This window comes from Gopherus evgoodei, chromosome 1 (assembly GCF_007399415.2).
Source record: "Gopherus evgoodei ecotype Sinaloan lineage chromosome 1, rGopEvg1_v1.p, whole genome shotgun sequence".
Lineage (NCBI taxonomy): Eukaryota > Metazoa > Chordata > Testudines > Testudinidae > Gopherus > Gopherus evgoodei.
Genome location: NC_044322.1, coordinates 300010083 through 300031893, shown reverse-complemented (window position 1 = coordinate 300031893; position 21811 = coordinate 300010083). Strand labels below are relative to the sequence as shown.

Below are 21811 nucleotides of genomic sequence, written 5' to 3'. Positions count from 1 at the left end.
GCTCTCTCTGTCTCTCTCCATCCGTGTCCCTTCCCTGCTCTATATGGAGAAGGGGTAAGTGGGGTGCAGGGACAGGGAGAAGGGGGACACCCTGACATTACCCCCTCCTTTTCTCCCTGCACAGCAAACAGGAGTCTCTGGGAGCAGCTCTAAGGCAGAGGGCAGTAGCAGCACATGGCATGGGGGGAGGGACAGCTGAACTGCCAATTGATAGCCTGCTGGGCACCTGCAGCACAGGGAATTTAGGGGAGCTGGGAGCTGATGGGGGAGCTGATGGGGGGCTGCTGGTCCACCCTGGTTACAAGCCACCACCAGCTAGCTGCAAAGGGCTACTCTTTCTGCAAGCAGTGGGCAAAGCAGGCTGTTGCCAAACGACGTTAGAAGGGAGCATTTTACAACTTTAAATGAGCATGTTCCCTAAACAATGTTAACCAGGACGACTTTAAGTGAGGATTTACTGTATACGTGACAGGCAGCTATGCCCCTCTCCTGCCTAAGCATGCATTCTACTGTTTCATGATAGATATCTGGAGGCCTATCTCCCACTTAAGCTCAGAGTGATTGTCAAACCAGGAAAGATATACTTTTGGCTGCCCAAGTTGCATGTGAGGGCGCGGTCAGGTATATGGTCTCTGAGCACACCTACTGGACTGGGTCCCTCAGATAAATTCACACAAAATAGCTGTAGAGAGGCCAGCAACCTGCCTTATCTTTAGCTGAGTGGCTAGAGTACTCACACAGGATATGGGAAACCCCCAGTTCAAGTACCCCTCCTCGTGTGGGAGAAGGGATTTGAAATGTGGTCAGCCACTTCTCAGGAGAGTGTCCAAACCACTAGGCAATGGAACAGTCTGATGTGGGGCTCCGTCAGTTCTCCTGTTGAAGTTGTTCCACTCCAGTTAAACAGTGGAATACTGAAATATTAATGGTATCACAAAAAAGAATTAGAATAACTCTGTAGTCTAGTGGTTAGGCACTCCCACTCAGGAGGAGGGCAAACTTTAACTGGGGCTCTCCCACATCTTGAGTGAGTACCCTAGGCTAAAGGTTATGAAGGAGGTCCTTCTCCCCCACTCCCCAGCTGTTTTGTTTTGGGTTCTGCACAAGATAGGTGCCTCTGTGCTGCTCAGATTTAGGCCCCTGTCTCTGAGAGAGGGGCAGAGCTTAGCACACACCCTTCTAGTTGACATGCTCCATTGACTAGCTTAGGTGGCTCCCCTAGCGTACTGGCTTTGAGGATTGTTTTCTAAGCTATCTCCCCCCATTCATTCTGTAGGAGCCTAGCTGTCTAACTCAGCTTTGTGGATCACAGTGTTTTTCCTGTGATTTTTTTTTTTTAGGCACCTAAAAGTTAGGACCTGTGTGATGCTCAGCATTGCAACACTAAAGTCCCTTTGTGGATCCCACCCTAGATGCCATGCTTCTTCCCTCCAACCTCAAAGGCCTGCAAAGCAAGTCAGATGCACTGGCAGAGCAGGCTGCATGCAACATTGTGCATGCAACATTGTGCATGCAGTCTGCTCACTCTCATGTGCACTGTGGGAGCGGAGAGGAACTGTTTTTGTTTGTTTGTTTGTTTCCTAGGTGCAATTCCACAACTCCTCTTGCTCAGGCCAGTGTCTGAATGGGCGAGATTGTGCTAAATACTGTTTTACCAAAAACTTCAGTCTTTTCACTGAGAAATTTAGAAATGGTTCCTTCTGTGCTTTAAAAAATAAATCGTATTTCTCATCCCAAACGTTCTTTTGTATGGCACTGCTGTCACAAGGTCTACCCAAAATGCTTTATGCTTAATATTCTCTTCTTTTCAGTAGAAGGGATTTATAGGTATAAGAACAAACTATATGATAAAAGGAAAACGTTCAGAAGTCCTTGGCATTCCTTCACCTCTCCCACTCCTCTTCCCACTTCATGAGTTTTACTCTCTGGAATCCCTAAGCAAACAAACAGAAAGAAACTGCAGGAAACCCCATTCTATGAAGTTCTCAGAGAGTCCCTTCTTCCTCAGACCCCAGACAAGAATTGGGGAAGGAAGGGGGAACATTTTCTTAAACAGATAAAACCCACTGTTATAAAACCTTATATACTGCTTGACTGCTCTCTTGAGTGCAGGACTAGCTACTTGCTAAAACAATATAGGTTGCAGGTGAAAACGTTTAGTCCACCAAGTAACTCTAATCTCCATCACAATACCACCACACAATGGCAGTCCCTTCTCATAAAGGAATGAATGACGGGGGCATGGCAGATCAGGATTGAGATGCTTTGGGAGAGCAAGATTCAGATGCCCAGATAGTACCCACCTGCAGTATATCTTTAGTTTAGAGGTAAAAATAACTTTTAAAGAAACAAACAGGTGGAACGCCAGAAACTGATTGAATGAAAATGATTAGGGGTTTGGGACGGGCCCCATATGAGGAGAGATTAAAGAGGCTAGGACTTTTCAGCTTGGAAAAGAGGAGACTAAAGGGGGATATGATAGAGGTATATAAAATCATGAGTGATGTGGAGAAAGTGAATAAGGAAAAAGTATTTGCTTGTTCCCATAATCTAAGAACTAGGGGCCACCAAATGAAATTAATGGGCAGCAGGTTTAAACAAATAAAAGGAAGTTGTTCTTCACACAACACACAATCAACTTGTGGAACTCCTTGCCTGAGGAGGTTGTGAAGGCTAGGACTATAACAGGGTTTAAAAAAGAACTGGATAAATTCATGCATCTGAGGAAGTGGATATTCACCCACGAAAGCTCATGCTCCAAAACGTCTGTTAGTCTATAAGGTGCCACAGGATTCTTTGCTGCTTTCATGGAGGTGAAGTCCATTAATGGCTATTAGCCAGGATGGGTAAGGAATGGTGTCCCTAGCCTCTGTTTGTCAGAGGGTGGTGATGGACGGCAGGAGAGAGATCATTTGATCATTACCTCTTCACTCCCTCTGGGGCACCCGGCATTGGCCATTGTTGGTAGACAGGATACTGGGCTGGATGGACCTTTGGTCTGACCCAGTATGGCCATTCTTATGTTCTTAGACTGATAGCTGGGGTATAGATTCATTGTTAGTAAAATACTTAATTCTCAACTGTAATAAAATCCAGCACATAAATATAATATTTAATAGAACAAGCTGGCCATAAATCAGAGAGAGAGCAGTGAAGCTGTGTGAACACTCTAGTTACCTCAGAAAAATAATTATGGTTGCTGGATGTGCTAAATCACTCAGAAAATTTGTTTACCTGGACATTTCTTTTCATGTTCCCAAAATATTCTGAGTGATTAACACAAAGGCTATTAGCTATAAACTCATAAACTACAATAAGATTAAGCAGTGAAAGTCTTTAAATGAAAAAAATGGTTTGTTTTAATGCCCTAGGCTCTATTCTTGCAAAGACTTACACGCATGTTTTACTTTATGCACATGAAGAGTACGACTGAACACTTGGGTAAATCTTTGCAGCCTCAGAGTCTAAGGGGCATTAGAATAAATCACAGCTATTTTAATGTAAAGACTTATAATGTTTGATCTTACTCTGTAGTTTATGCAAGTATCAGTTTAGGTGCAGTATGAATGGGATTGCTCATGTATGTAAAGTTAAGAACATGCATAGATGTGACAAGCTGTACCAGCCCCGCACTAGTTTTGCAGGGGTTAATCCTACTCTGTGGGATGAGAAGGTCACCCCCCTGTCTGCTTGCTGTGCATGTGCCATCTGGAAACAGGATATAAAAGGGAGCAACTCTGCTCAGTCTGGGCTGACCAGTGGAGGTGTGCTGCAGGCTCCTGTCGATTCCGGCACTTCAGGACATGAAGGCTAGCCAGACTGTGATGACCCACAACCCCCAGGCTCCTGACACCACAGAGGGAGGAGAGACCCTGGGAACCCCGAGATGCCAAACTGCAGCGTAGTGGGTAGGTAGTAACTCAGGGAAACTTTTCAGGGAATTGTTCATAGAACCAGAGAATAGATTGGTGTGTTTCACCTGCCGAGCTGGTGGCAGGCAACCCTGCCACCGCCAGAGCCATCGGTTGGGACCCAGTGGAGTAAGGAGGCCCTCAGTCCCCAACCTTGGCCACTGACCACCCTGGGGTGGTGGCCCACCTCTCCAAACCTATAGACTCTGGCCGCTAGAACACACAGCCGGGACAGAAAGGGCAACCGTATTGACTCTGGCTGCTAGGCCACACAGCCCAGCCTAGGAAGACCACCTTGATGAGCCCCAAACATTAGGCCACACTGCCCCAAGACTAGGGGTGGTCATTCAAACTCAGCCATGGGGCCATAATGTCCCTTCGCCCCTCCCCCAAAGCATGACAGGGTGTACCAGCTCCAGGACAACAGGTCTTTAAAGTATTGGCACTTAGAATAGTTAAGTAGATAGCTGCTAAAATATGTTTTAAAAATAATTTTAAAACTCTTTTTCAGGAGTATTTTTTTTTGTTGAATTGTTTTGGCCAATTGCAGCAGCAAACTTCTAATAAACATGGCTAGAATTGTAACCATGAGGCTGCGGTTTATTTCTGTCATGAGGGAATGAGTATATTGGTAACTGAATGGTTCTGGAGTATGTCAATGGGACAGGAGGTGCCATATTCTGCTGTTACCAGTACTTGCCAGCATGAAATTCTGTCTGCTGATGTGTAAGTCTCTGAGCCCACGTCCAGGCTAACCCGCGGCATCGGCGGGTTAAAATCGATTGCTCGGGGATCGATATATCGCGTCTAGTCTACATCGATTCTGGAACTCCATCAACCCGAACGGAGTTCCGGAATCGACACGGAGAGCCGCGGACATCGATGCCGCGCCGTCTAGATTGGTGAGTACCTCGATTTTAGAAATTCGACTTCAGCTACGTTATTCACATAGCTGAAGTTGCGTATCTAAAATCGATTTTAATACCCTAGTCTGGACGTGGCCTGACAAAGAAATTGCTCTGCAGCATATGATTGTATAATGGAACTGGAGACTTTCAAATTTATTTTAATACAAGTTCTATTTTGGGTAAAAAAAAATCTAAGTGGATTACATTCAATTATTTTTCATACTAAACCAATTTTAACAAACTTATTTCCAATAAGTAATACAATTTACCTTAAAACATCTGTGAGAGAAGCCTCAAAAACTGATAGCAGATAAACAAGATTGCGACTTCTTGTTTCTTTAGAAATCTTTGTTTTCTATTTGTAATTATTTGCAGATATTTTACACCTAGATAAAGTCATGGTAAAAATATTCTAATTAAACTCTGTTCATTTTTTAAAATGGCATCTTATCCTTTCTATACCATCAATAGCTTGTGTGCAGTTTTCTGGTTAATAGCAAAACTATTGATTTTAAGCATGCAGGATTGGGCCCATGATTAGAAGGGACAGTGATTTCTTTCTTTTTGTCAGGGACAATACATAAACACTTGATTTAGTGCTGTGGAAATCTATTTAAGGTTTCAAGATTTTCACACATTCAAATTGTGGTCAATTGGTACCTACAATTTACAGTCCTTTCTTTCTGTCTCTTATCAAATTCAACCCTAATGTTTGAGAAAAATGTAATAAAATGAGGGGTATTGTATAACTATATATCTCTGAAGGAATGGAAAAGTGGATAATGCATGTATATAATGGCAAATGTTTGATTAATATGGCTTTGGATTCTAGAATCAGTCATCTGACTTTTTTCCACTATTTATTAATTAGAGTTCTTTATGGAAACATACTAGCTAACATATTAAGAGCTTTATGTATCTGGTAACTTAGTGCATAAGCTTATTTGCTTCTGTACAGCCAATAAAATGTTACTTCAAAGGACAAATTAGAGCAATTAGTCTTAGAATTACACATTTCATTCAAAGCTCCACAGGCTCCTAGGGAAAATGAATGGGAGACCTGGCCAAAACAAAACTTAAAGAATATTCTGCATACATCTGCCAAGACAATTTCTCAGTGTGACCTCAGAGCAAAGATCCTACAGTTACACACATTCATGCATACTTTTAGTGCAATCTCAAAAAATAAGGGAACATGACGTTATGATGGAAGTTGGGAGAAACCTCACTGAAGTTGGTGAGAGAGAGCTGCTCTTCATTCAGGATAAACCTAAATAGAAGTTAAGCTCCCTTTTGGGTAAGATAGCTGAAACAATAGGATCAACTGCCCAAAACACAGGCCACATGCAAGTCCAGTCAGTTACAGAGCTAGGTGGGTGGAGGGATTTTGCTGGGGGCTGAATGCAAAACACAGGAGCTGGATATTGTTGTTTGTTGGTGTTAGCCACCAGATCAAGACTTAGTAGGCAGCATGAAAGCCAAGGAGACAGTGAGATAAGTACTTGTAGAGTGGCCCTAATAGAAGGACAAATTTTTGGGGCAGAGCGCTGGCTGGAATGAGGCTGGAAGTGGGTGCAAAGAAATTGCCTTCTGTTGTTTGTTTCCTATTCTGTTCGGTGAAACAGGACTTGGTGTACATTCTTTGCAAATAAAAAAGATTGCATCAAAGAAATGCTTCCTTCCATCATCAATTTCTCCTGAGAGAAAAACCTGCAAGATCTTCAGTATTGGCTAACTGTTTGAGTCAAAAGAGGCAATAATAATTTCACACGCATTCATAGTCCATATTAGATTGTAAAGATCAAGCCTGCTTACAGGATGATCTATAAGTAGAAAGAGTGTGATCTCAAAAAAGAAAATTTTACCTTAGCTGCATCTTGCAGAGCTGCATCTTGCAAAGGAAATTAAAAACAATTGTGAAATGTTCTTTAGTCATATAAATAAAAAGAAAACAAGGAAAGAAGTGGACTGCAGAACACTGAGGACAGGGTGGAGATTAAAAATAATCTAGGTGTGGCCCAACATTTAAACAAATACTGCGCCAGCCCTGGAGCAGCCACAGAAAAAAACTAGTGGGTGCTTAGCACACACCGGCAGCCAGCTCACCCCTCCCCACCCAGCGCCTCCTGTCTGCAGTTGGCCCTGCTGATCAACTCCTCCCCCTCCCTCCCTGTGCCTCCTGTCTGCTGCGATCAACTGTTTTTCAGTATGCAGGATGCACTGGGGGGTGGGAGGGGACTGGTGGGTGGGAGGGAGGACAACAGGGGATGGGGCATGCTCAGAGGAGGGGGAGGAATGGGTGGGAATAGGGGGGTGGGGCGGGGAGTTGGAGGAAGGGGTCAGGTGGGGTTGAGGCCTGGGGTAGAGCAGGGGGTTAAGCAACCCCCAGGCCCAGAGGAAGCTGGTGCCTGTGTCCAGGTCAGATTGGCAGAGATCCTAGGGTTTTTTCCACCTTCCTCTGCAACATGGGGCACAGATCATTTGAATGTTTGAACTAAAGAAAATGGTGGATTCTCTGTAACGTGAAGTCTTTAAATCACGAATTGAGGACTTTAGTAACATAGCCTGGGGTTATGGGCCTGTAGCAAATTTAACACCGACAGACCTTGGTTGGCGGCGGGTGGGATCGAACCTGCGACCTCTGGAGCTAAATGCATGGGTCTCTACTGCATGAGCTAAAAGTCATGCAGCTGTTAGCTAAGGCTGTAGCAGACTCATTAATCTCTCAGTGGTCTTGGTGCCACTAGAGGAGACAGAACACCACACCCAGGAGCAGGGGTGGCAAGTTTGTATAATTTTTGGTGGTGCCCAGAATGGGTCCAAGTTCTGCCTCTCCTCCACCTAAGGCTCTGGGGGGAAGTTTGAGTGAAGGAGGGAGGAGGGCAGCTTCCAGAAGCGAAGTGTGGGGGAAGGTGCCTTAGCCCCGTTGTGCTGCCGGTGGTGGTGGCGGGGGCCCCAGGCCCTTTTAAATTGCCTGGGAACAGCAGGCATGGCCAGAGGGGACGCTCCCGGGGAGGTGCGCAGAGTGGCAGGCCAGGACGGGGGAGGGATCTGGCTCAGAACTTTGGTGGAGCTGGGCCCCCTGCTCTCATATTGGGCACCAGGGGCCCATACAACTCGCTGCTCTTGCCCAGGTGTGTGGGTTAGACAAGCACAAGAAATAGTGGAGTGCACATTGCCTTTGACTCTTTTTTGTGTATGTCTACACTGCAATTAAAAACCCATGGCTGGCTCATGCAGGCTTGGGCTAAGGGACTGTTTAATTGCAGTGTTTGGGCTGGCACCAAGGCTCTAGGACCCTGCAAGGTGAGAGAGTCCAAAGCTCAGGCTGAAGCCAGAGCTGGAACCTTCCTACACCAGTAGTTCTCAACTAATTGCACTGCTTGAAGATGCCATAGTGCTTACAAAAGTTTTTTTAATTTTAAGCTGGCAAGTCTGGAACTCAAAGCTTTCTTTGAAAAAATCTACTGGCTTATCCGCATACACAGGTTGTTTTGTCTTCAAATGTCATTGCAAATGTGCCAGCTTCATACCGTTATTTGACAGAGTTTATTTGCAAAGGAAACACAAAGCTTGAAGTGGATTGCTATTTGTAGATGTGAATCCAAAAGCAATAGATTCCTTGCAGAAGCAACAATTTTTTTTTCAGTCGTTTTCATTTTCTTACTATTTTCAGTGTGGCCACCACCACTGCTGCCAGCTCCTTGTTTTAAAAAAATCTGTCCATTTTTATTTTGCAACTGCATACACTCCATGACAACTTAAATTTCGTTAATATGCTTGTGTGCATAAGTAAATGACATAGGACATGTGTAATACAGTGCGTATACATGTTACTTTACAGTATAATATAGTATATAGAGCAGCATAAACAAATAATTGTATGAAATTATTGGGCATGGCTACACTTGTGAGTTAGAGCACATTAAAGCAGCCCCGTGAGCTCTAACTCACGACGCATCCACACTGGCAAGGCACGTAGAGTGCTCTGACTCCGTGTCTGGAGCACTCCTGGTAATCCACCTCCGTGAGAGGCATAACACTTGGTGCGCCCTGGCTGGAGCACCGCAGCGCCAGTGTGGACACCCTGGTTTGCTAATGAGCTCTGATCGGCCTCCAAAAGTGTTCCACAATCCCTGTTCTAGCTACTCTGGTCATCACTTTGAACTCTACTGTCCTGCCCTCAGGTGACCAACCGTCAGACCCACCCTTTACATTCTCTGGGAATTTTGAAAATCCCTTTCCTGTTTGCTCAGCAAGACGTGGATTGCTCTCAGCACATCTTTCCAGGTGACCATGCCTCCACGCACCAGGTGATCCCCAGTATGGTGCAATGGCAAGGTGCTGGACCTCATCAGTGTTTGGGGGGAGGGAGCTATTCAGTCCCAGCTGTGCTCCAGCTGTAGGAATTACAATACCTTCTAGCACATATCAAGGGACATGATGGAAAGCGGCCATGACTGGGACGCACTGCAGTACAGCGTTAAAGTGAAGGAGCTGCAGAATGCCTACCACAAAGCCCATGAGGCAAACTGCCGCTCTGGTGCTGCCATCGTGACCTGCTATTTCTACAAAGATCTGGACACAATACTGGAGGACAACCCCACCTCCACTCTGAGGACCACCATGGACACTTCAGAGCCCAGTTCAACAAGGCAGGAGAAGGAGGAGGAGGAAAGCGGGAGTTAGGGTGCTGAGGAGGAGGAGGACACCCCGGTATCCCTAGATGCATGCAGCCAGGAGCTGTTCCCAAGCCAGGAGGAAGATAGCCAGTCACAGCGGCTGGTGCTTGGGGAAGAACAAACACCAGAGGACGTGCCCGGTAAGCTGCTTTTATTTTGAGAAGGAAGTTATTTGGTGCGGGCTCTTGGGGTGAGGAGGGTTAGGGCTGCATGCATGCCTAGATGCGGAATAGGGCGTTGATGTGCCGTCTCACATCGCAGTAATCGGCCTCAAGTGATCTCTTCAAAGGTCTCATCCAGAAGCTGTGCAATGCACTTGCACAGGTTCCTTGGGGGTGCTACTATGCTCCTTGTCCAGTAAGATTAACATGTCCGCACCACTGTGCTGTGACGGGCAGAGAGACCATTGCTGCACACAGGCAAGCTGCATATGGGCCAGGGCGGAAGCCACATTGTAGTAGAAGACACTCCCTTGCTTCCCAGGTTATGCTCAGCGGTGAGATATCTTCCAGGATGAACTCCTGTGGAAAATGTGGGGACAGTGTTCAGCTGCTGGCTCTCCCCAAGGCATAGAACCTCAGAGGACAGTACGGCAGTGAAACAATCAGTCCCCCTCGACCCTGTGCTTATTCACCATTTTGGGGTTCCTGTGAGTTGTGCGCGCTCGCTTTGGGACGGGCAAATTCTGCTATTGCGTAGACTGTGCTTGTCTTTAAGTACAGGCAAATCATTGCCCTGTCTGGTGGGAACAATGATGCCTCTGTTAAGTGTTGCATTTTGCCTTTACAGATGCAACCTTGAGATCTCAGCCGTCCATCTTACCACCCTCCAAAAGACTCCAAAAAATTAGGAAGAGGCCACACAGAAGCAAAGAAGATATGCTGCATGAAATAATGCAGCAGTCCCTTCATAAAAATCAAGAAGTGCAGGAGTGGAGGAAGAGTGAAAGGAGGTTCCACCAGCAGAATGTGGCACTCCGGCACCAAAGCACGGAGCACCAGCACCACAGCATAGAGTGGCTGATAAGCATTATGGAGCGCCAAGCGGACTTGATCCAGGCGCTTGTAGTCATGCAACTGGAGCACTAGTGTGCCCACCCCCCCACTGCAGCCCTTGTCTCAAAACTCTTTCCCTTGTACCCCCATGTCACTGCCAACCCACTTTCCCCAACATCTGGATTCTTATCGCCACCAGCTGTCTCCTACACCTGTAGCTTCACCACCCAGCCCTGTAAACTATGACCCTTACCCACTGCACTCAACCCCCATCATCATGCATTTTAGCCAGCCTGAAGTGCAGTGCTCATTGCACAGCACTCCAGACAGGAAGGCTGAGTATGAGAACAGGACATACGCAAATCTGTGATTGAACCGTTCCCCACCCTTTGCCCTTTCTGTTTCCCAAGCAGTTGTGTTTCTTTTCAATAAATGAATTTTCTTTTAAATAAATGGCTTTGAAAAATTCTTTATTAATGCATTAAGTAAAAGATACCTTAGCCCAGGAAAGCAATAGGCACTGCAAGTCAGTGTGGCAAGCACAGATTCCTACTAACATTGGAACCGCTGCACTTCACTCCCGTGCAGGGCAACAAACATTTCTGGTGGCTTTCAGCCTCAAATTGCTCCCTCAAGATATCCCTAATCCTTGCAGCCCGGCGCTATGCCCCTCTAATAGCCCGGCTCTCTGGCTGTTCAAATTCAGCCTCCCAAGTGTTGAACCTCCAAGTTTCATGCCTGAATGAATCTTTCACCCTTCTCTTCACAAATGTTATGGAGGGTACAGCATGCGGATATAACTGCGGGGATGTCATCAGCCAGGTCCAGCTTCCCATACAGAGAGTGCCAGTGGCCCTTTAAATGGCCAAAAGCACACTCCACAGTCTTTCTGCACCGACTCAGCCTGTTGTTGAATCGCTCCTTGCTGCGGTCAAGGCTCCCTATGAAGGGTTTCATGAGCTACAGCATTAAAGGGTAAGCGAGGTCTCCAAGGATCACAATGGGCATTTTTACTTCTCCTAAGGTGATCTTTTGGTCTGGAAAAAATGTCCCTGCTTGCAGCTTCCTGAACAGGCCAGTGTTCCGAAAGATGCGTGCATCATGGACCTTTCCGGGCCAGTCTGAGTTAACGTCAATGAAGCGCCCATGGTGATCCACAAGCGCCTGGAGAACCATAGAGAAATACCCCTTCTGATTAACATATTCAGCAGCTAGGTGGCCGGGTGCCAGAATTGGAATATGCATCCCAACTATCGTCTCTCTAGTTAGGGAATCTCATTGCGCAAAGTCAGCCACAATGTCATGCACGTTACCCAGAGTCACAGTTCTTCTGAGCAGGATGCGATTAATGGCTCTGCAAAACTTGCATCAACAAGATTCCAACAGTCGACTTTCCCACTCCAAACTGGTTAGTGACCGATGGGTAGCCGTGTGGAGTTGCCAGCTTCCAGATTGCAATAACCACCTGTGATGGTTTTACAAAAATTTAATAAGTGAATATAATGTAACGGAGACATGCTTCATGCAAAAGGTCTCTTGTATCATTACAAAGCTTATAATCTACTGAGTGTGGTTATCCTATTTGTATAAATGTACCACTCTTGTACCTGAAACTAGAAATATGAAATATAACTCTGAGGGCCTATTGTAATTATGCAAAGTGTGGGCCATTAATGGTGGTTTGGAATCTTGATGACTCCCATTAACTAGGACCATTGTCTGTAAATGGCTGTATTTACCTGTGTCTTCCTGTATACATGTGTGCTGGCAAGTGGGTAATGAAGTCCTGCAGTGACATGTGATCATGTCACCTGAACTGGAATTCATCTTTAACCTAGTGTCTTTCCATTGAGGAGGGGTGGGAACTCAGAGAGGGACAAAAGGATTCCCACCTTATGCAAAGGATATATAAAGGGGTGGAAGAGAACAAAGAGGGAGAAGAGCCATCATGAAGAATCCCCTAGCTATCACCTGAGCTGGAACAAGAACTGTTCCAGGGGAAAGAATTGTGCCCAGGTCTGGAAGGTGCCCAGTCTGAGAAAAAAAACTTACTGAAGCATCTCAGGGGGTGAGATTATCTGTATTCAGTTCAATTAGACATAGATTTGCGCATTTTATTTTATTTTGCTTGGTGACTTACTTTGTTCTGTTTGTTACTACTTGGAACCACTTAAATTCTACTTTCTGTATTTAATAAAATCATTTTTTACTTATTAACTCAGAGTATGTATTAATACCCGAGGGAGCAAACAACTGTGCATATCTCTCTATCAGTGTTATAGAGGGCGAACAATTTATGAATTTACCCTGCATACACTTTATACAGGGTAAAACGGATTTATTTCGGTTTAGACCCCATTGGGAATTGGGCATCTGAGTGCTAAAGACAAGCACACTTCTGTGAGCTGTTTTCAGGTAAACCTGCAGCTTTGGGGCAGGTAATTCAGACCCCGTGTCTGTGCTGGAGCAGACGGGAGTTCTGGCTCAGCAAGACAAGGTGCTGGAGTCCTGAGCTGGCAGGGAAAACAGGAGCAGAGGTAGTCTTGGCACATCAGTTGGCAGATCCCAAGGGGGTTTCTGTGAGCCAACCCATCACACTACCCTCTTCTCCACCAGCAGGGCAGCTCTCAGTCTCATGTCTTTGTGCCACAGGGTGGGGGTGAGCTCATCACAGTCCTATGAAAGTGGCTTTTCTCATCCAAAAGTTCTGCAGCCACTGCTCGTCATCCCAGACTTGCATGACAATGTGGTCCCACCACTCAGTGGTTGTTTCTCGAGCCCAAAGGTGGCATTCCATGGTGGTGAGCATGTCCGTGAATGCCACAAGCAATCTTGTGTCATATGTGTTACGCAAGTCAATATTATCGGACCCCTCACTGTCAGTTTGTAGCTTAAGGAGTAATTCGACTGCCAAACATGATGTGCTGGTGAGACCCATTAGCATATTCCTCAGCACTTCAGGATCCATTCCCGCAGACTGAAAGGGAAGACAGAGCGTGCAGTACAAAGAATGTTGAAAGATGGTGCCAAATGTGGATGGAAGCACAGGGATTGCTGGGATGTAAAGAGATGCATCATGGGGCATTAGGACAGGACCCAGAATGCCCTGCCCGCCCCCCGCAACCTTCCCACAAGCCACAGCGCCAGAATGGGAAGAGGTGCTCTGTGGGATAGCTGCCCATAATGCACCACTCCCAATGCTGCTGCAAATGTGGCCACACCAGTGCGCTTGCAGCTGAGAGTGTGGACACACTGCAGCACTTTCCCTACTGCGCTGTCCAAGGGCTGGTTTAACTCTCAGTGTTCTACATCTGCAAGTGTAGCCATGCCATTAGTTTGTACTGACTTTGCTAGTGCTTTTTAACATATCCTGTTGTAAAACTAAGGAAATACCTAGATGAGTTGATATACTCCTTAGAGCATCTCTGAATACCTCCAGGGTACCTGACTGAGAACTACTGCTCTACACAATTAAACAGCTCTGAAGCTAGCTGAGTGGGGTCTCCTGCACTGTAGACATACCCATCGTTTCTATTTTCATCATTCCTCCTTTTGCCTCTTCTCTTTTATTAACTATATTGCTCCCTCTTTATAATTTTACATACATCAACATTTAAAAAAGAACACGAAGATACATTTTTACAGTGTCTGAAATTAATAAAATAACATCCAAACACTACAGAAAACAACTTCTTGGTGCCCACTCACAAGTAATGAAAAAGCAAATTAAAACCCTTGTGCCTCATCTTTTCAAACGCGCAAAAAGTCAGCAAGTTTCTACGAGGAAACTTCGGGCAGCCCTTCTCAGGAATGGGCCCTGGCAGCGCACTTCTCTGGTGCCCAGCAGAGAACAGTAACTGACACACGCAAAATCCCTAGTTCTTCCTCCCAGGCCCCTTGGCTGTTTTCTTTAGCAATTTCCTTGAGGTGTGGGCTGCGACTTTCACACCGCCAAAGCCACCGTCAGCTCGCAATAGGCCGCGAGGATCGGAGTCTCCTGGGGCGGCTCCTGCATGCGATGACCCAGCAGACCCCCTCACAGCCCAAGCGCCTCACTACAGTGCGCGGCGAGAGTCAGGCTGCGCCAGCGGGGCAGTGACACGGCAGCGCTCGGGGCCCGCCCGACCCCAGGTGGGGTGCGGAGGGCAGGCTCAGCCCGCACGACCGCCCGCGCACGCGAGTTCGGGGTTACGCAGGAATATGTAAATTAGCTCCGGCAGGCAGCATTTGGGATAAACGGTTAGCGCGAGAGCGAGGCCCCAGCTACCCAAGCGCGTGCTCCCAATGAGCGGCTCCTCCCGCCCCGCGTGAGCCCATGGCTCTCCCTGCCATAGACGCCCCCAGTCCCATCCCAGAATCACACCCCTTCCCTGGCCCCGGAAGAAGTTGTGGGGCTTACCCCGGAAGTTGTCCCGGGCACAGTCCGGCCCAGAGCGAGGCCCCGCTGCTACAGCTATCGAGAGTTGCGGTTGTTCCCGGGGCTGTGGAAGGACAGAGCGCTGCGGTCTCCCCGGCCCTGGAAGCTCGGCCCGGTCCGGTCTGGTCCCGCCTCTGCCGGTTTCGCGGCCAGTCCTGGGTTCATGGAGACGTAAGTGCTGGACAGGGCCCGGCGCCTTCCCCCGGGTGCCCGCAGCCGGCTTCTGGGGGCGGGGGGCGCAGCGTCCTGGGGCCCGGCTCGGCTCGGCTCGGCTCTTCCTGGCGGTGACTGGTGCTAGCTGGAGAGTCCTGGGCTGCGGGAGCCGCTGCTCCGTACTGGCCCTGTTCTGGGCGTCCCTTGGGGAGAGACGAGCCGCTGGGAGAGGGGGGCCGGGCTGGGGACGTGTTTCTGTCAGTGGCCGGGAGGGGGACCTGCCATCGTGCTTGGGGGGCCGAGCGTGGGGTTGGCAAGTCGCTGATGTGAGTGTAGGGCTGGAGACCATCGCCGTGTAGGGCTCGGGTGAGGGGTTGGGTTTGCGGGGGGGGGCTAACCTGCCGTTGTGTGTGTTGCCGGTGGAGGTGGAGTGTGTGGGGGGAGGAGTTGAGGGAGGTGAGAAATGTCTGTAAAAACAGAGGTGAGCCCTAAAAGCTGTTTCGAGTGTGGGCTTACTGGAGTCAGCTCCTGTGTGATGTGGTCTGGTCTCTGGGCTTGCAGACTATTCACCAGCTGATTTGCCTGCTGGGTCAGCCTTACCCGGTCCTGTCCTGTCAAGGTTCCCTCTGTAGCTATGACTGCTTCTATAATGTGCATTTTAGGATAGTATATTTGCTATTGCATGTCCCAGATTGTGGTGTATTAACTCCAGGATGCCCAATAGTCCTAGAACTTTAAAGGTACTGGTCCTGACTCTCAAAACTAATTCTGAGTTTGGCTAGATTGATGAGTTAGTGCCAAAATAGTGGAAGTGTCTGATATATGGGGAGGGGATTCTGAAAATTTCCCCAAAATGAGCCTCTATGAGTGAAAATATATTAAAAGTTATACCTAATGGAATATATTTCAAGTAGAAAATTCCCTTTTTGTAATCTCCTGCAAGGATTAGTTTTGTGGGGATTGGCCTCAGAAGGTTAGAAACAGTGCAAATGGTGTCTCACATCCTAGTTAATTATAGTGGACCACCAGGTCTGCTATAGCTAAGGTTTAGACCAGCTTTTTGTTTAAATCAGTTCTATGACAGTTTTGCAATTTTGTAAGTGCTATGTCTGCAATACTGAATTTTAACATTTTGAGAAAATTCTTAGCTAATTTTAATCTTCCTTTCATTGTCAATCCATAGAAACCAATGATCATATTCAGGTATCACTTGACATTTTATTTGACACTTAGTTATAGAATGATGTACCTTTCAGTTGTGGTGCATGTACATAATAGAAGTTAGGCTTAACATTGGGAAGAGTTTTGTATTTGTCATTTTTTACACTGTAACCACAATATTTTGTATTAGTAGTTTTTTCTGATGATTTCATTTCCTAATGACTCTTTTGTAAATATACTCCTCTAAAACCTCTTAACTCTTTTGAATGAAACACTAATACGTAAGTGACATTTAGTGTAATGTGCATATAGCTTTTCTAAATAACTTATTTTGGTCTGAAACAGCCTTAAAATATTCGTAGTCCTTCTACATTAAAATACCACTTTTATGATCTGGTAACTATGTTGTCATTTTTTTTCTTTTTGGGAGATGATGAGCTGTGTAAAGTATTGCAATTTTTTAGTGGTGCATTTGCGATGCTTTGGTATTAAGACATGTGGGTTCAGATCCAGTAAATGCCCTGTATTCCTACTGAAGTCAGCATGAATTCTGCAAGTTGACTCTGTTGTACATTTTCCTCAGTTAAATACTGCACTGAAAACATACAGTACTTTATAAATGTACTTGCTGTTTTTTGTTTTTGTTTAAAAAGAAATATGTGTTCATACTGGAATAAATTTGCCAGTACAATACTAATATTAATACATTTCGTTCCCTTCCTTATTTGACTGTGTCAAGAAAAATTGAAAATGCTTATTGAAACAATATTCCTGCAAATATATGTCTAGCTAAACTTCTTTCCGTGATTTTTGCTTACTTTCATGCTTGTTTATTTTAAACACAAGGTAGTCAATTTAGTTGTTTAAGATTATACTGCAATTTTTCTGTGAGGCATCTCCTTGTAAGGTTGTCAAGACTTCAGATTTGAAATGAGTGTGGAGGAAAGAAGTTTAGTTTAATTTTACCTGAAAATTTGCTGTATTTGGTGGAATTATGTATGCTCACTGTAGCAAGGCTAATCAGTTCATTAGAGGACAACCTGATCCTTCCCAGGGTCATCCCTCTGCAGAGCTGTCGCAAGCAGTACTTTGAGACTAAAAGTAATTTAGCACTCAGACTGGTATGTGACAAATAACAGAGTCATCTGACGTAGGTAGTGGGGAGGGGATTTTCAAGATGTGTACATACAGGATTACTTTTTGGTACATATATGAAAAGACATAGCTAACTGAAATATATTTATAGTGGCAAATTCCCCCTGTCTGTTAGTTAAGTATTGCCAATCATTTTTGTCAGGAAAAATAAAATATTTGACACTTAATATATTATATTAACATTTGTGTTTGTATAATCTGTCCTGCAAATGCTTTTACATATGTGCTTAATTTTACACATTAGTTCCTTTGAAGTCAGTCTGGCTACTCGAGTACGTAAAATTAAGCATGTAAATTTGCAGGATTTTGTCTGTTTGAATTGATATGATTATACATTATTCTATTCTGTGATCTGTACTGTTGTTTGTGCTCAGTCAGTGAACTACCTGGAAATTATACCCTGCTAAATCTAATGTTCTAAAAATAATAGTTACTTTTCGTAACGTAATTTAATCTTGCTGTATATATTCTTTATTCTTATTCAGTACTCTTAGAGATTTCTTGGTGATTCCAAATTAATTATGAATGCAATTACATCCATTTTGCTAAGTGTGCAATTCAGAACTCCTTGAAATCAGTTCATTTCCATTTACTGCAGTGAGCAATGGATCAGGCCTTATAGTTTAAAGAATGCAGCTCTTAAGATAGTGGATGAAATTCATGCCTGATTAGAGGGGCCAGTTAACAGGGCACTTCCTAAAGCAACATTTAAATCTCATATAACTTTAATTTGGAGTTGAAGTGGGCATAAATGGTGCATAGGGCCTTGCTTGGATGTTCGGCATGTTAAAAAACTACAGCCAAATTTGAGCTGTGACTATTTGGATCTCTCAGCTAGGGGTGTAATAGTTAACTCAACATTTACGCTGCTGCTGTTTTGCATTTTATTCAACATGGAGAATGAAACTAAAAGAGTGAAGTTGATCAGTTTGTAGATTTCATTTTCTGGGTTTTGCACACCAGCAGATGTTAAGTTTCCCAAAATTTAGGACAACACTTAAACTTTAATTGAAACAAGTTTATTTTTTAACTTACTAAAATCATGAATAGAGCTCTATTTGTGTAAGGTTTTGGTAAACATTTTAGCCATCTTAGACTGAAAAATACTACATCTCTTTAATTCTGGGGTGTCAAACTCATTTGGCTCAGGAGGCTGAATTGCATATTAAATCATGGTTCATGATCTGGGGCATAAATAGAGGACTTCAGACTCTTCTTGATCCAGAGCAGTCAAACATTGATGTCACTAGGAGCTTTGCAATGAGATCAAGGGAAGGATTTGCCTTTTTGTAGTAACTAAACTTAGGTATTCTTCATTTAGTACCTTATTGTCTCATTCAGCAACATTCAGTAGGAAAAATATGCCCCCATTTTAGAGCCACTGTTTCTGCCTTCTGTTCCCTCCCCCACCATCTCCTTTCTTTCTCTCTTCATCTTCCCTGTCTGTTTACTCTGTTTTTTTCCCTTTGCATTTCCCTACCTGAAGCAACTCCCCTTCCCACCTCCTTGTGAGCTTACCTCCCACACCCCCTTCCCCATTCTATCCATGAAAAGGATCAGCTAAAAATAGTTTATGTTGACACTGAAATGTTGTCACTGGATTTTAGATCTGAGTCACCAGGCACTGCCCCAGGCGCCCCCCCCCCCATGAGATTAATAGAAAGAAGGGGAGTTCATGCTCCTCAGTCAGTTTCCAGCTGTCTGAAGACTCAGGCACCCATCATTGCAGCAGTTTGGCTAAGTTCACATTTACAAACTTTTTTTTTTTTTTAAACTGTTAGGGTTAGGAACTTATTTAAAGGAAGAGAGCTGAAATTCAACACAGTCTGAGCATGTCCTGTGGGAAATGTAAATACATCAAGCAGACCATATCCAGCCCCTGGGCATTATGTTTGACACACTGGCTTTAATTGGTTTAACTGAGAAACTTCTGGTGGTGAGGTTAGGAGGGACAAATCTGTTGAATATCTGCATGTTCTTAAAGGCATGAAGAATCACACCATCCCTACCCCCTAAATTAATAAGAGGCTTCAGTATAAGTTGACCTTTTTACTGTGTTGGTACATTTGTTACAATTTTCTATGAATTAACATTAGAGTGGTTTGTATTTTGGCAGTGATCGTTCATAATGCAAATAGGTTCCTGAAAAAATGACTCTTAGTTTAGCATTTATGGCAGATGCAGCAGTGAATTAAACGTCTACCAAGGAAATGGTAAGACTTTACAGTGTAGTAAAGGGGTGTGTGTATGTGCTCTCTGTCTGTCTGTCTCTCTCAGTAAAATTGATTACATAACCATTTCCATTATTCTGAAGATGGCAATCACCTTAACTCTTTCACATACACAGAGAAACCGTTGTCAACGATGGTCAAATTTCTTGGTATAGACAGAAGTTAATATTCTGATTGCCTGGAACTTGAAATATAGGAGCTCTATACTGTTCCACTATAAAAAATATTTAAGGGGGATGGATTTAAAATTTTCAGTTAGACTTTTTCTGTTGTAATCAGTGTATACGAAGTCATTCTTTTTATACTTGGATCTGCGATGTATTCTCTGGCATACCACTATCTTCTGCTCTTACCACTTCATTGCTTCTAGCTGAATTGCAAAACAAAAGTTTCTAGTTGTCATGGTTGGGGAGAAGAGTTGGGAAATATGAATGCTAATGACTCAAAAACCAAAGGGTAAATAAAAAGAACCCTGCATTTATTTATTTTTAAAAATCTCATTTGTTTGGGGGCTTGGCTCATGATTTTGGTGTGGTTGGCCATGACAATATCGTGCACACTGCTTGGTGAAGACAGAGTGGTGCTCCCACATTGTTGTGACCAGCTGCTGCCTTTCTGTCTAGGACATCACATCTGTTACCCACACAACTTGTTTTGCCTTTACCCAAGGTGCTGTCAAATCCATGAGCGTGGTTCAATGATTGGAGCAGAGAATTGGGTGTCAAGACCTGAGTTCTGTTCCCACATGTCACTGATTTGCTTTTAAGTTAATGATGCCTGGTTTGTATGGAAACAGTTCTATTACAGTACACTTCTGAATCAAGGTCTCAAGTACATTTTTAGGTTTTATCTACCTTCTCTTTCACACTATATAGTAAGTCAAAGAGGAAATATTCTCTACTGCAAGTGAATGAGTTTGTTGGATGTAAATTTCATTTTTTTTAAGCTTATGTTTAATAAGCATTTGGCTTTTTTTCAGGTATTCAGATTTCTTTCTGTGTATATTTGATTTTGTGACTTTTGTTCAGGAAAATGTGCTTCAGAACTACTACTTCTTTGAAATATCTATACCTATTATAAAAGCCAAGTACTATATGGCAGTTGGCATATTTGTAATACTGCAAGTTTTTTGGATGACTACTCAAATTCAAGAGGGGTTTGATCATCACATTTTTAGTTCTAAGAAAAGACCTTCTTTTTCCTTGACTCCTCTCCGTTGTTTTTTCTTCATGGTGGTATTGGTACTGGCAGAGCTAAGATGCTGCTGCAGTCATTCATACAGCAGATGCTGGTTAGTGTAAACCACTGATCCATTACTGTGTGCTGGCTCAATGGTGAAAAGTTGCTGTAATTTCCTGCTTCTCTTTCAAAGAGAAAATGGACCCTCTATCCTGGTATGCTGGAAGCTGGAATTCTGTAGTTTGCAACAGATAATCAAAGTTCTTTAACCTGTCTTCAGAGCTGGAATTTAAATCATGTTGCCTTGCTGATAATTGTGGTGATTACTATGGTGTGGTCCAACAAACTGTTATGTCACCCCACAGACTTATTTGCCAAATTGCTTATCCTTGATTGATCCTATAACTGCAAACATTATTTTTCAAGCAAGTTGGTCTGTAAACACTTTGGGGGCGAGGCCATGCCTTCCAATGTGTTTGTACAGCATCTAGCACAATGTCATCCCACTCTGGATGGAGACTTTTCAGCATTACTGCTATACAATTACTAATAATGATTATAATGAATTGCTTAAACATTTGGATGATTGTACTTAAATGTTAAAATATAGATGTCAATAATCAATATAATTCTAGTTAAGAACCCGACAATTATATTTTCATCTTCATGCTAGTTGACAACATTTCCTTAATTGTACAAGTATTCCTAGTATGGAATGGCTTTATTTTATTTTTTGTGTGGTAGAACAAGAGTTCTAGAGGAAATCTTGAATGTGATGGAGAGTTGGCTGTTTTTGCTATGTCTTTAGAAACTAGTGACACCTTTGCCCCACATGAAGACATTGAAGCAATAATTTTAGAGGAACTCCCGCTGTACTTCACAGAAATGCAAACTACGGTTTTATATATAAACTGTTTCAAGTGAAGAATGAATGATCTAGTGTTTGCTATATTCCAGTTCAGTACAAATGCATCGTACGCTGAGCTTACTTCAAGTATCAGCAATAGTTCTTTATTTAG

At 44.2% G+C, this 21811-nt stretch overlaps 1 protein-coding gene across 5 annotated transcripts in view; it reads left to right on the top strand.

Moving 5' to 3' along the window:
- The first annotated feature begins 13836 nt into the window (after positions 1 to 13836).
- FRS2 (fibroblast growth factor receptor substrate 2) overlaps positions 13837 to 21811 on the top strand; it is a 91517-nt gene continuing 83542 nt past the window's right edge. For all 5 annotated transcript variants that reach the window (XM_030548754.1, XM_030548759.1, XM_030548757.1 and 2 more), the window contains exon 1: positions 13837 to 15084. The gene's annotated coding sequence lies outside the window, so the exon portion shown is untranslated. The remainder of the gene's footprint in view (positions 15085 to 21811) is intronic.